The sequence below is a fragment of the Tamandua tetradactyla genome, chromosome 2, assembly GCF_023851605.1.
Source record: "Tamandua tetradactyla isolate mTamTet1 chromosome 2, mTamTet1.pri, whole genome shotgun sequence".
Taxonomy (NCBI): Eukaryota; Metazoa; Chordata; class Mammalia; order Pilosa; family Myrmecophagidae; genus Tamandua; species Tamandua tetradactyla.
The window spans coordinates 76,327,278-76,339,658 of NC_135328.1; the positions used below are offsets into that span (position 1 = coordinate 76,327,278).

The window sequence follows — 12,381 nt, forward strand, 5'->3', positions numbered from 1 at the left end:
TGAACAACTTTACGCTAATAAATACAACAATTTAGATGAAATGGACGGGTTTCTGGAAAGACATGAACAACCAACTTTGACTCAAGAAGACATAGATGACCTCAACAAACCAATCACAAGTAAAGAAATTGAATTAGTCATTCAAAAGCTTCCTAAAAAGAAAAGTCCAGGACCAGACGGCTTCACATGTGAATTCTATCAAACATTCCAGAAAAAATTAGTACCAACTCTCCTCAAACTCTTCAAAAAAATAGAAGCGGAGGGAAAACTACCTAATTCATTCTATGAAGCCAACATCACCCTCATACCAAAACCAGGCAAAGATATTACAAAAAAAGAAAACTACAGGCCAATCTCTCTAATAAATATAGATGCAAAAATCCTCAATAAAATTCTAGCAAATCGTATCCAACAACACATTAAAAGAATTATACATCATGACCAAGTAGGATTCATCCCAGGTATGCAAGGATGGTTCAACATAAGAAAATCAATTAATGTAATATACCACATCAACAAATCAAAGCAGAAAAATCACATGATCATCTCAATTGATGCAGAGAAGGCATTTGACAAGATTCAACATCCTTTCCTGTTGAAAACACTTCAAAAGATAGGAATACAAGGGAACTTCCTTAAAATGATAGAGGGAATATATGAAAAACCCACAGTTAATATCATCAATGGGGAAAAATTGAAAACTTTCCCCTAAGATCAGGAACAAGACAAGGATGTTCATTATCACCACTATTATTCAACATTGTGTTGGAGGTTCTAGCCAGAGCAATTAGACAAGAAAAAGAAATACAAGGCATCAAAATTGGAAAGGAAAGAGTAAAACTATCACTGTTTGCAGACGATATGATACTATACGTCGAAAACCCAGAAAAATCCACAACAAAACTACTAGAGCTAATAAATGAGTACAGCAAAGTAGCAGGTTACAAGATCAACATTCAAAAATATGTAGCATTTCTATACACTAGTAATGAACAAGCTGAGGGGGAAATCAAGAAACAAATCCCATTTACAATTGCAACTAAAAGAATAAAATACCTAGGAATAAATTCAACTAAAGAGACTAAATCCTATATAAAGAAAACTACAAAAAACTGTTAAAAGAAATCACAGAAGACCTAAATAGATGGAAGGGCACACCGTGTTCATGGATTGGAAGACTAAATATAGTTAAGATGTCAATCCTACCTAAATTGATTTACAGATTCAATGCAATACCAATCAAAATCCCAACAACTTACTTTTTAGAAATAGAAAAACCAATAAGCAAATTTATCTGGAAGGGCAGGGTGCCCCGAATTGCAAAAAACATCTTGAGGAAAAAAAACGAAGCTGGAGGTCTCGCACTGCCTGACTTTAAGGCATATTATGAAGCCACAGTGGTCAAAACAGCATGGTATTGGCATAAAGATAGATATATCGACCAATGGAATCGAATAGAGTGCTCAGATATAGACCCTCTCATCTATGGACATTTGATCTTTGATAAGGCAGTCAAGCCAACTCACCTGGGACAGAACAGTCTCTTCAATAAATGGTGCCTAGAGAACTGGATATCCATATGCAAAAGAATGAAAGAAGACCCGTATCTCACACCCTATACAAAAGTTAACTCAAAATGGATCAACGATCTAAACATTAGGTCTAAGACCATAAAACAGTTAGAGGAAAATGTAAGGGGATATCTTATGAAACTTAAAATTGGAGGCGGTTTTATGGACTTTAAACCTAAAGCAAGAGCACTGAAGAAGGAAATAAATAAATGGGAGCTCCTCAAAATTAAACACTTTTGTGCATCAAAGAACTTCATCAAGAAAGTAGAAAGACAGCCTACACAATGGGAGACAATATTTGGAAATGACATATCAGATAAAGGTCTAGTATCCAGAATTTATAAAGAGATTGTTCAACTCAACAACAAAAAGACAGCCAATCCAATTACAAAATGGGAAAAAGACTTGAACAGACACCTCTCAGAGGAGGAAATACAAATGGCCAAAAGGCACATGAAGAGATGCTCAATGTCCCTGGCCATTAGAGAAATGCAAATCAAAACCACAATGAGATATCACCTCACACCCACTAGAATGGCCATTATCAACAGAACAGAAAATGACAAGTGCTGGAGAGGATGCGGAGAAAGAGGCACACTTATCCACTGTTGGTGGGAATGTCAAATGGTGCAACCACTGTGGAAGGCACTTTGGCGGTTCCTCAAAAAACTGAATATAGAATTGCCATACGACCCAGCAATACCATTGCTAGGTATCTACTCAAAGGACTTAAGGGCAAAGACACAAACGGACATTTGCACACCAATGTTTATAGCAGCGTTATTTACAATTGCAAAGAGATGGAAACAGCCAAAATGTCCATCAACAGACGAGTGGCTAAACAAACTGTGGTATATACATACGATGGAATATTATGCAGCTTTAAGACAGAATAAACTTACGAAGCATGTAATAACATGGATGGACCTAGAGAACATCATGCTGAGTGAGTCTACCCAAAAACTAAAGGACAAATACTGTATGGTCCCACTGATGTGAACCGACATTCGAGAATAAACTTGGAATATGTCATTGGTAACAGAGTCCAGCAGGAGTTAGAAACAGGGTAAGATAATGGGTAATTGGAGCTGAAGGGATACAGACTGTGCAACAGGACTAGATACAAAAACTCAAATATGGACAGCACAGTAATACCTAAGTGCAAAGTAACCATGTTAAAACACTGAATGAAGCTGCATCTGAGCTATAGGTGTTTTTTTTTTTACTATTATTATTGCTTTTATTTTTTTCTCTATATTAACATTCTATATCTTTTTCTGTTGTGTTGCTAGTTCTTCTAAACCGATGCAAATGTACTAAGAAACGATGATCATGCATCTATGTGATGATGTTAAGAATTACTGATTGCATATGTAGAATGGTATGATTTCTAAATGTTGGGTTAATTTCTTTTTTTCCGTTAATTAATAAAAAAAAAAGTACTCTAAAGCTATGTTGAATAAAAATGTGCTAACAATAAAAAAAAAGAATTACTGATTGCATATGTAGAATGGAATGATTTCTAAATGTTGTGTTAATTTCTTTGTTTTTCTTTAATTAATAGAAAAAAAATAAAGAGAAAAGGAAAAAGTAAGCAAACATATTGTAAGAATGCATTGGTGTATCTTTAAAAAAAGTTATTACCATTTGCAATTGCTAATCTATATGAACAAATATTTCCTTGATAATATGCAAAAACCAAAATGCAAAACCAAAATACATAAATATGTTGGATACTGAGGCACTTAAGAAATTCTAATTTTCAATCATAATCACTAATTTGGAATGCCATGCTCATCATAATAACCTCATGATTCAGACTGATTAAAATATGATGCCATAAATCAGAATTTAAAATAGCTTTATTTTGACTAATAAAATCATTTCTCCTATCTTAAGTCTCAATAAGATATTTTTTGGGGGAAGGGAATCCAACAACTAAGAAAAAGTTTGAAAACTTTCTGTCTTAGACTATTCCTCTTACATATTACTATTTCAGCTTTTTTTAATTAGAAAATATAATACTTTGCTTGGAAAGACTAGCACCTAGAGGTAGAAAAGCACTGTGGTTAGCAGACCTCTGAAAAAAAGCTGGATAACAAAAGTACCCGCAAGAAAAGACCAAAATTTCCTCAACATAGAAAAGATACCTAAGGCCTAAAAACGTTGCAGTTACCAAAAGCTTACCTTGCGTTAATTCATTTGACAAATATTTATCTGCCTATTTTGTGCCAGATACTGACTATACTAAGCACTAGGTTTACAGCTGTAAGTAAACAAGAGAGACAAAAGTCCCTATTCTTAGAAAGGAGCATATCCCTAGAGGTGAGAAGATAAGAGCATAGGACAAAGAAAATAGTAAATTACACAGCATTTTAGAAGATAAATGCTATGCACAAAAGTAAACGAGAGAAGAGGTATTAGAGAGGGGGTTCCAATTTTAATGAAGATGGTCAAGGAAAGGTTCACTGAGATGACATGTGAGCTATGTTTTAAAGGACGTGAAGAAGAGTCTACACCATGGTGTTAGAGAAGAGTATCTAGGCAGGAGCAGAAATACAAAGACCCTAATGGGAACATGCCGCGTATGTTTGAGAAACAGCAAAGAGACTACTTTGGACAGATGAAGTGAGTGAGTGAGGAGGAGAGCAGTTAGAAATGAAACTGGAGAGGTAACAAAGGGTGTCAGATCATGGCAAACCTCACAGGCCATTGCAAAGACTTTGCCTCTTACACTGGGTGGAAATGGGAAGTCATTGGAGGTTTTACTTTGAAAAAAGTAAGTAAAAGAGACCTAACTTACTTTTTTCAAAGTTTCACTCTGGGAAGCTGTGCTGATGATACTGCAGGGAGCAAAGATGGAAGAGAAGAGACCAGTTAAAAGACTATGGTAGGTTTGTCCGGGTTAATGTGACGCCCTGATATATCACAGAGTAATTTCGGCAGAGAATAGCAAAGTATTTGCAAAGTCCCCTTGGGGGACTGGGGAGAAAGGAAGAAATATTAAACTTCCCTATCTGGAGAATTTCTGATATTCTCACAAGCTTGGGGGCAATCAATACAATAGGCTGAGCCCTCGATCTTGGGGTTTGCCCCTATGAAATGTATTCCTGGCAAAGGAGATGCTAAGCCTACTTACAATTATGCCTTAGAGTCACCCCCAGGGAACCTCTTTTCTTGCTCAGATATGGACTCTCTCTAAGCCAGCTCTGCAGGTGAACTCACTGCCCTCATATAGGGACATGACTCCCAGGGGTGTAACTCTCCCTGGCAGCATGGGTCAGGACTCCCAGGGAAGAGCTGGGACCCAGCATCATGTGTTGAGAAAGCCTTCTTGACCAAAAGAGGGAAGGAAGAAATGAGGCAAAATAAAGTTTCAGTGGCTGAGACATTTCAAATAAAGTAGAGAGGTTATCCTGAAGATTATTATGTATTATATACATATTTCTTTTTAGTTTGTGGTGTGTTGGAGTGGCTAAAGGAAAGTACCTGAAACTGTTAAAATGTATTCCAATAGCCTTGACTCTTGAAGATGACTGTATAACTATATATTTTACAATGTGTACATGTGAATGTGAAAACTTTGTGTCTGATACTGCTTTTATCCAGGGCATGAATGGTTGAGTAAAAAAATAAGGACAAAAAAATAATTAAATATTAGGGGGGTTAATGGGTAAAAAAAAATGGGGTAGATGGAAATACTAGGGGTCAACAAGAGGGAGGGTAAGGGGTAAGGGGTTTATAAGTTTTCCTTTTTTCTTCTTATTTCTTTTCCTGGAGTGATGCAAATGTTCTAAAAATGATCATGGTGATTAATACACAACTATGTGATGAGATTGCGAGCCACTGACTGTATTGTTTGGATGGATTGTATGTGTGTGAAGATATCCCAATAAAAATTTTAAAATTAAAAAAAAAAAGGCTATGGTAGATAGCAAAAGATGGTCCCAAATTCCTCCCAATCCCTGTAAGTACACCTGTTTACAAAGTGACTCTCCTATTCCTATCGTAAAGTGGCAGTCTCCATCCCCAAACTTTGCGACCTGCTTTGGCCGATAGCAGGGAGGGAAAGCAAAGTTGTGAGTTCTGAGTTCTTAAGCATGTGTGAGTTCATGCTCAAGAGACCATGCAGCTTCCTCTCACTCTCTTGATTCCATGAGACCACCATGTAAAGAAGTATTGGATAGCCTACTGGACCATATGAAACAGAGATAAGCCATTCTTGCTAGCCCCCAAATTTATCAGCCCCCATCACTACATGACTGAGCCCAGGTAAAGTTACAAAAAAAAAAAAAAAAAAAAAAAACTGCCCCACAAGGGTGCACGGGTAGTTCAGTGGTTAGAATGCCCACCTTTCAAGCAGGAGACCTGGGTTCAATTCCTGTACTATGCACCCCCCCCAAAAAAAAAAACCTGCACCACTGAGCCCAACCCAAACTGCCAACCACAGAATCATAAACTAATAAATGATTGCTATTTGAAGCATTACGTTTTTGGAGTGAATAGTAATAGATAACTGATACAGAGGCTACATGATGGAGTTTAAACTAGGGTAGTCAGAAGTACTCAGATTCTAGATATATTTTGAAGGTACAGCCAAACAACTTTAATCGTTTTGTGCTGGTCTGAAATGATATATGTGCCATAGAAAAGTCATGTTTTAATCCTAATCCCATTTTGTAAAGGCAGCCATTTTTTCTAATCCCTATTACGTACTGTATGTTTGAAACTGTAATTAGATCATCTCCCTGGAGATGTGATTTAATCAAGAGTGGTTGTTAAACTAGATTAGCTGGAGCTGTGTCTCCACCCATTTGGGTGGGTCTTAATTAGTTTCTGAAGTCCTTTAAAGGAGGAAACATTCTGGAGAATGAGAGAGATTTCTGAGAGAGCAGAATGACAGAGCCATGAGAAGCAGAGAGCCCACCAGCCGGCAAGCCACCTTTGGAAACAAAGAAGGAAAACACCTCCTGGGGAGCTTCATGAAAGGAAGCCAGGAGAGAAAGCTAGTAGATGGAAAGTCACTGTGTTCGCCACGTGACTTTCCAGATGAGAGAGAAACCTTAACCCTGTTTGCCATGTGCCTTCTCACTTGAGAGAGAGATCCTGAACTTCAGCAGCCTTCTTGAACCAAGGTATCTTTCCATGGATGCCTTTCCTTGGACATTTCTACAGACTTGCTTTAATTGGGACATTTTCTCAGCCTTAGAACTGTAAACTAGCAATTTATTAAATTCCCCTTTTTAAAGGCCATTCTGTTTCTGGTATATTGCATTCCAGCAGCTAGCAAACTAGAACAAGTTTATATATGGATTTTGAGAAAAAGAGAAAAGTCAAAGATGACACCAAGGTTTTGGCCCTGTCACTGAAAAGATGGACTACTCATTACCTGAGCTGTGAAAGATGATGGGTGAAGCAGGTATAGGAAGGAAATCAGAAGTTGAGTTTATATTTCTATTAGTCATCCAAACAGAAATGCTGAGTAGGCAACTGGACATATAGTCTAGATTTCATGGGAAGTAGTCCAGGCTGAAATATTTACAAACCGGTCTCCCACATAAAAGACAAACATTCTGCCACTGAACCACCTATGCACCCCCAGGCTGAACTATTTAAACTGAGTATTTAAAGACTGAATGATATGATTCTTGAAGACGACTGTTTAACTGTACAGCCTTTACAGCGTGACTGTGAAAACCTTGTGTCTGATACTTCTTTTATTCAGGGTATGGACTAATGACCAAAAAAATAAGGATGAAAAATAAATAAATAATGGGGGGATAAAGGGTTAATAGTTGGGTAGATAAAAATACTAGTGGTCAATGAGAGGGAGGGGTACGATATAGGGAATGCATGGGTTTTTTCTTTTTATTTTTTTCTGGAGTGATGCAAATGTCCTAAAAGTGATCATGGTGATGAACACACAACTATACGATGACATTGTGGGCCACTGATTGTATACTATGTACGGACTGTATGTGTGTGAAGATTTCTTAATAAAAATATTTTAAAATATAAATAAATAAATATTCTATGTTCTGTACGTATCCTATCCAATTGCTTCTTGTGCCTGAAATGTTATCCTCCATCCTAATCAATTAATTCCTACTTGCTTTCAAAATTTGGTTTAATGAAAATTACTCCAGGAGGCCTTCTCTGAATCTCCCCCAAACCTCACACCCAACCAGTTATCTCCTACTACCACAGCATTTCATACATGCATTTAATCATAAAATTTTTCTCACTGTATTTTGGTCTTGTTTGTGGCTTCCATGCAGTACGATAAGTCCCTCGAAGAAAAGTCTGGGACTTAGAACCAGAGCAATAGAGTTTTTGTTGATGAAAGAATAAATAATGAATATCTTTCCTATCTTATGACTCTGAAAATTCCACTTTACTTAAATGCGTCAATAATTCAAAACAATTTTAACAAAGTTTCCTCCACGTCCCCAATGTTTTTTGGGTAGATGGAGAAACATACTTCATTTCATATACCATGTTTATTGTCGTGTATGTATATATATGTATACATACACACACACACTAAATATATACATACACTAAATACATACATATACTAAATATATACACACAGGAAAACCTGAAAGTTTGGTTCAAAGATTGTTAAACAGAGTAAAACTTAAAAATTCTAAAAGCAGCTAGGAAAAAAAAAGAAAGGTTTACCAGGAGAGAAGAGAAAGAGACCAATTCAACCCAGCAGCCAGAAAACTTCATCAAAACTATAGCTGCCACATTCACAATCATAACATTTGTTCAGCATGCTTTCTGGCCAAATTAGCAAGTGCCACTCATCTGATCAAAATGGGTTTAAAAGTATAGTCTAATGAACAGGAAAGAACTGGCATCTTCAGTTTAGGACCATGAGTAGAATACTGCTTTAGTCTCCAGACAAGTGAAAAGATAAATCAAAAACTAAATAATGATAACACACTGAATATCTATATAGTTTGGATTTTCAACTTTCTTTCACCTGAAAAAATATTTTTCCATTACGAACAATAGAAATGTATATAGTTATTAATTATTTAAACCTTTTTAAATAGTTCCAAAATACATAAAACTGAAGTAATGGACACTAACTGAATTAAATCTGATCTAAATTAACAAATTAAAACATTATAAATGCAACTTACTGCCAATATGACTTGGAGTAGCTTAAAAAATATATAAGGCCAGAAGTATTTGGGAGACCCAATTTATAAAAACAACAGTGTGTAAATTTATTGTTTGCAAAATAGATGGGATCTTCCACATTTCTTGAAAAGGTTTTGTTTCAAATAATCTAAATGGGGGGAAATTGACAAACATCCCTTGTATTATCAGCTTTGTGAATCTTGTTTCCTATTAAACGGAAATAGTAAATACAACCTCCATCCAATTTATCACTAACTGTGATAATTATACCATATCTTAAGTAATTATTAAATAATTATACCACAACTTATTATACATCTCTAGGTCTGTAATACTTTTTGTAAATATACAACTCTTAGAGATTTCACACCACTTAGTAACCATGTACTGCTTATTTAATCAAAGTTTAAATTATCACCTTAGGTTTCTTTTTCTTTCTCTTTTTTTTGATAAACTGAATTCATTGTTATAAGCCAAGAAATATTGTTTAAAATCAAGTTTTGCTACAGGCCACCATTATTCCTGATATCTTTACTATACGTCTTCTGTTACACTTGTAACTGTATTTTGCATTGCATTTTGGCCTATTTCTAGGATTTAAAAAATCCAGCAAAGCAAAATTTTTAAAAGTTAAATTTTCCAAACCTGATAATTATATGGACAATTTAATTCACCTAATGGTTTGTGGACAATCTCCAAAAAGTATCATAAGACCAATGACTATGATGCCTCAGAACATTTTTAGAAATCATTTCTATACCTGGCGAAAGGTCAAATGATCTACTTAGACCATCGCTCAATCAACAGTTAAAAAAAAGTGTTATATCTCATAGACATTTTTATTCTCAAGCTAACAATTTATTTACCTTTTGGTTATCAAGCTTCAAATGGAGGTAACAATCAATTAAAATCAAATAAATTTTAGTTTGATAAAAGAAACATTAACATAGACATGGAATTGATAAATTAGCCAGGGGATGGTAACCAGCTAACATTAACCAAGTAAGGAAATAATCAAGAGAGGTTCTAGCTACCACTACTCTACCAAAATGCTTTAAAAATTGCATTCTTATCCAATTTCTGTTTCTGCATCATACCTTTATATGTAACCATCAAAAGCTCCTGATTATTACATTTCAAAATTTAGATGAGTCATAGTGCTTTGTATGCAGAAATTGTATGTGAATCAAGCAGTACCACACACTTGTTTGCGAGTGAAAGTGAATCTGCACAGACTCATTAAAAATATAATCATAAATACAGCCTGTATTTTTAAATGGCCATTTTCCAAGTGCGAACACATTTCAATAAACATGCCATCTGCCCCTCCTCTCTTAACACCTCGAAAATCACAGAATACTTCTAATCTCAATCCCCTCACTTTACAGACAGGCCATTGAGATGGTGGGAGAGGTGGCTGGTTAGTCGTATAGTTAGCAAGATAACCTCTTAAGGCCACCGTGGTCTAAAGCTTTTCAGAGGTGAAAGTAAGTAAAACTTAATCAGATCCCAGAAGAACTCTATCTTATTATCTACATCTAAAAAGTCAACTATCAACAACAACAACAACAAAACACACAACTCAAATCTAGGTAATAAAACCAGCAGAAAAACTGAGAGTAAAGGCAGAAAATGGCCACTAAGTTTCTGGGATAAGATCCTAACCATCAAAGATTTCATCAATTACATGTGTTGAATGGATGAATGAATAACTACATAATACTTGAGAGAATGACTGCATTGCTTTCAAAAGCTCCAAATTTAGGAACTGAACTGGAGAATCACACTCACAGAGAGGGAGCGCAACACCTATGCAGTTTTCCGCAAATCTCCGCATGGCAGTTGCGGACATTTCACAACGCACGCACATATAAACACACACGCAGACTATTTCTTCACGTTAATTCCCTTAAGGGAAGAGACAGAGAACCAGAAGATGTGAAAACAGGCCCTGCTCACCGATAAGCCTCTGCATTAAAGTGGACATGATCTAAGTGAGTCACTAGGAGACAGTCGTCCCCGGCCAGTCAGGACGCGGCCGGAATCCCCAGCGCTCCTCCATACTAGAGAACCAGCCAAAGGACGACTGCAACCTGCTGCATGTAAGTCGACAAGGACAGCGTCCACAGGTTTCCGTTTTGGGATTCCACTAAGCCCCACCTCAGACACCATAACCAGCCCCGTCCAGGCCTCCGCGAGCTCTGCAGCCGCAGCCTGGCTGAACCTCCGGAAGCCCAGAGCCTAGCCAGGACCCGACGAGGGCAAAGAGCAGGACCCTTCTCCATCCGGCTGCCCCACGCCGCGACGAGGCCCTGCCGCCACATGTTCCCCTGCCCCATCTCTCAGCACATCCCCAGTGCAGCCCTTCCGGTAAGCAGACCAAGGCAGCAACGCTGGCGTGACCAACGGCTCCTGAGTAGGGGCCAGCAGCCCGCAGCCGGTCATCTGCCATCCCGCAAAGCTTACCTCCCTACTGCCACAAGCACAGGCCAGCGCCGGCTGTCCAACGTGGCCCGCCCCGCCGCCTCGAACGCTGGGAGACCGGGATTACAGGGAAAGAGCCAATGGAATGCAGACCAAGAGGGTTTGTCCCGCCTCCGCCGGCTTCGGCCCACCCACTCACGTTTGTGCGCAAGCGCATCCAAGGCCAAAGCCGCGCACTGCGGCTGGAAGGGGGCGTGGGCGGTGGCGTTCGCAGGTCCTGAACAGTTCCGGTCCCGGGAGGGTGGCGAGTGCAGGTGCAGGATTGTGAGTCTGCACCGCAATGGGGATTAGCCCGAGGGGAAGTACATTAAAAGAACCTTCCTAGGGATGTCATTGCAGAATTCCCGGGTGGTATTAATGTCAGCCTGCCTCTGTGCAGACATCAGCGATGCAAAGCAGGTCTTAGTTGAGGTTTTATTACCCGAGGTAGGGAGTGGGGAAAGCTAGTACCAATAATATTAAGGGTTCAGAAAATTTAAGGCAGACCGCTGCTTTGCCGCGAGAATCTTTACTCTTCTCCATGTCGCTATTGCTTGGCATCTTTAATCCACTTGGCCAACACCGGACACTGCAGTTTTGATGCTATTGTGATGCATCCGCTTATTGGACAGGTTAGATCGATCGTTCAAGCCTGGTGTTTTCTGCTGATTTAATGTGGGGCGAACTGGTGCATATAATTGTTAGTATTATTGTTGTTACTATTATTGCCTAATATTTATTGAGTGCCTGAACGTGTGCTAATATTTTACATTCATTTTCCCCTTAAAAAGAAAGAAGGAGAGGGGTGTGCACCCATATGGGAAGGCTATACCAGCCATCTGGCACAATGAAACCAAAGCTAAGAGAGACACAGAAAACGATGAGATGGTTATGAAGGAGTCGAATTCTGATTTTGGATGACAGAAGTGGAAATTATATACAAGATGAAAGAGTTAAGACAAATAGCTGTAGAAATCCTGGCTTACCCATCCATTTGTAAACTCTGCTGCACCTTAGAATCACTCCAGAAGCTTTTAGAAAAAGCTAACAGTGTCTGGGCCACATAATCTTATACCTCTGGGATAGGCTCTTAGCACAGGTATTTTTATTAGCTTCTAAGGTCATTTAATGTGTCAACAAGAATTTCTATTTTTCATTAATAGTAAGGATTTCTTTCTCCATACTCCACCTC

General features: G+C 38.1%; 1 protein-coding gene across 3 annotated transcripts in view; it reads right to left on the reverse strand.

The window, feature by feature from the left end:
- The window catches only part of FOCAD (focadhesin), a 415,741-nt gene extending 404,411 nt beyond the window's left edge, over positions 1 to 11,330 (reverse strand). For 2 of the 3 annotated variants that reach the window (XM_077148045.1, XM_077148042.1), the window contains exon 1: positions 11,193 to 11,330. The gene's annotated coding sequence lies outside the window, so the exon portion shown is untranslated. The other variant, XM_077148044.1, reaches the window with a different exon arrangement.
- Positions 11,331 to 12,381: the final 1,051 nt, after the last annotated feature.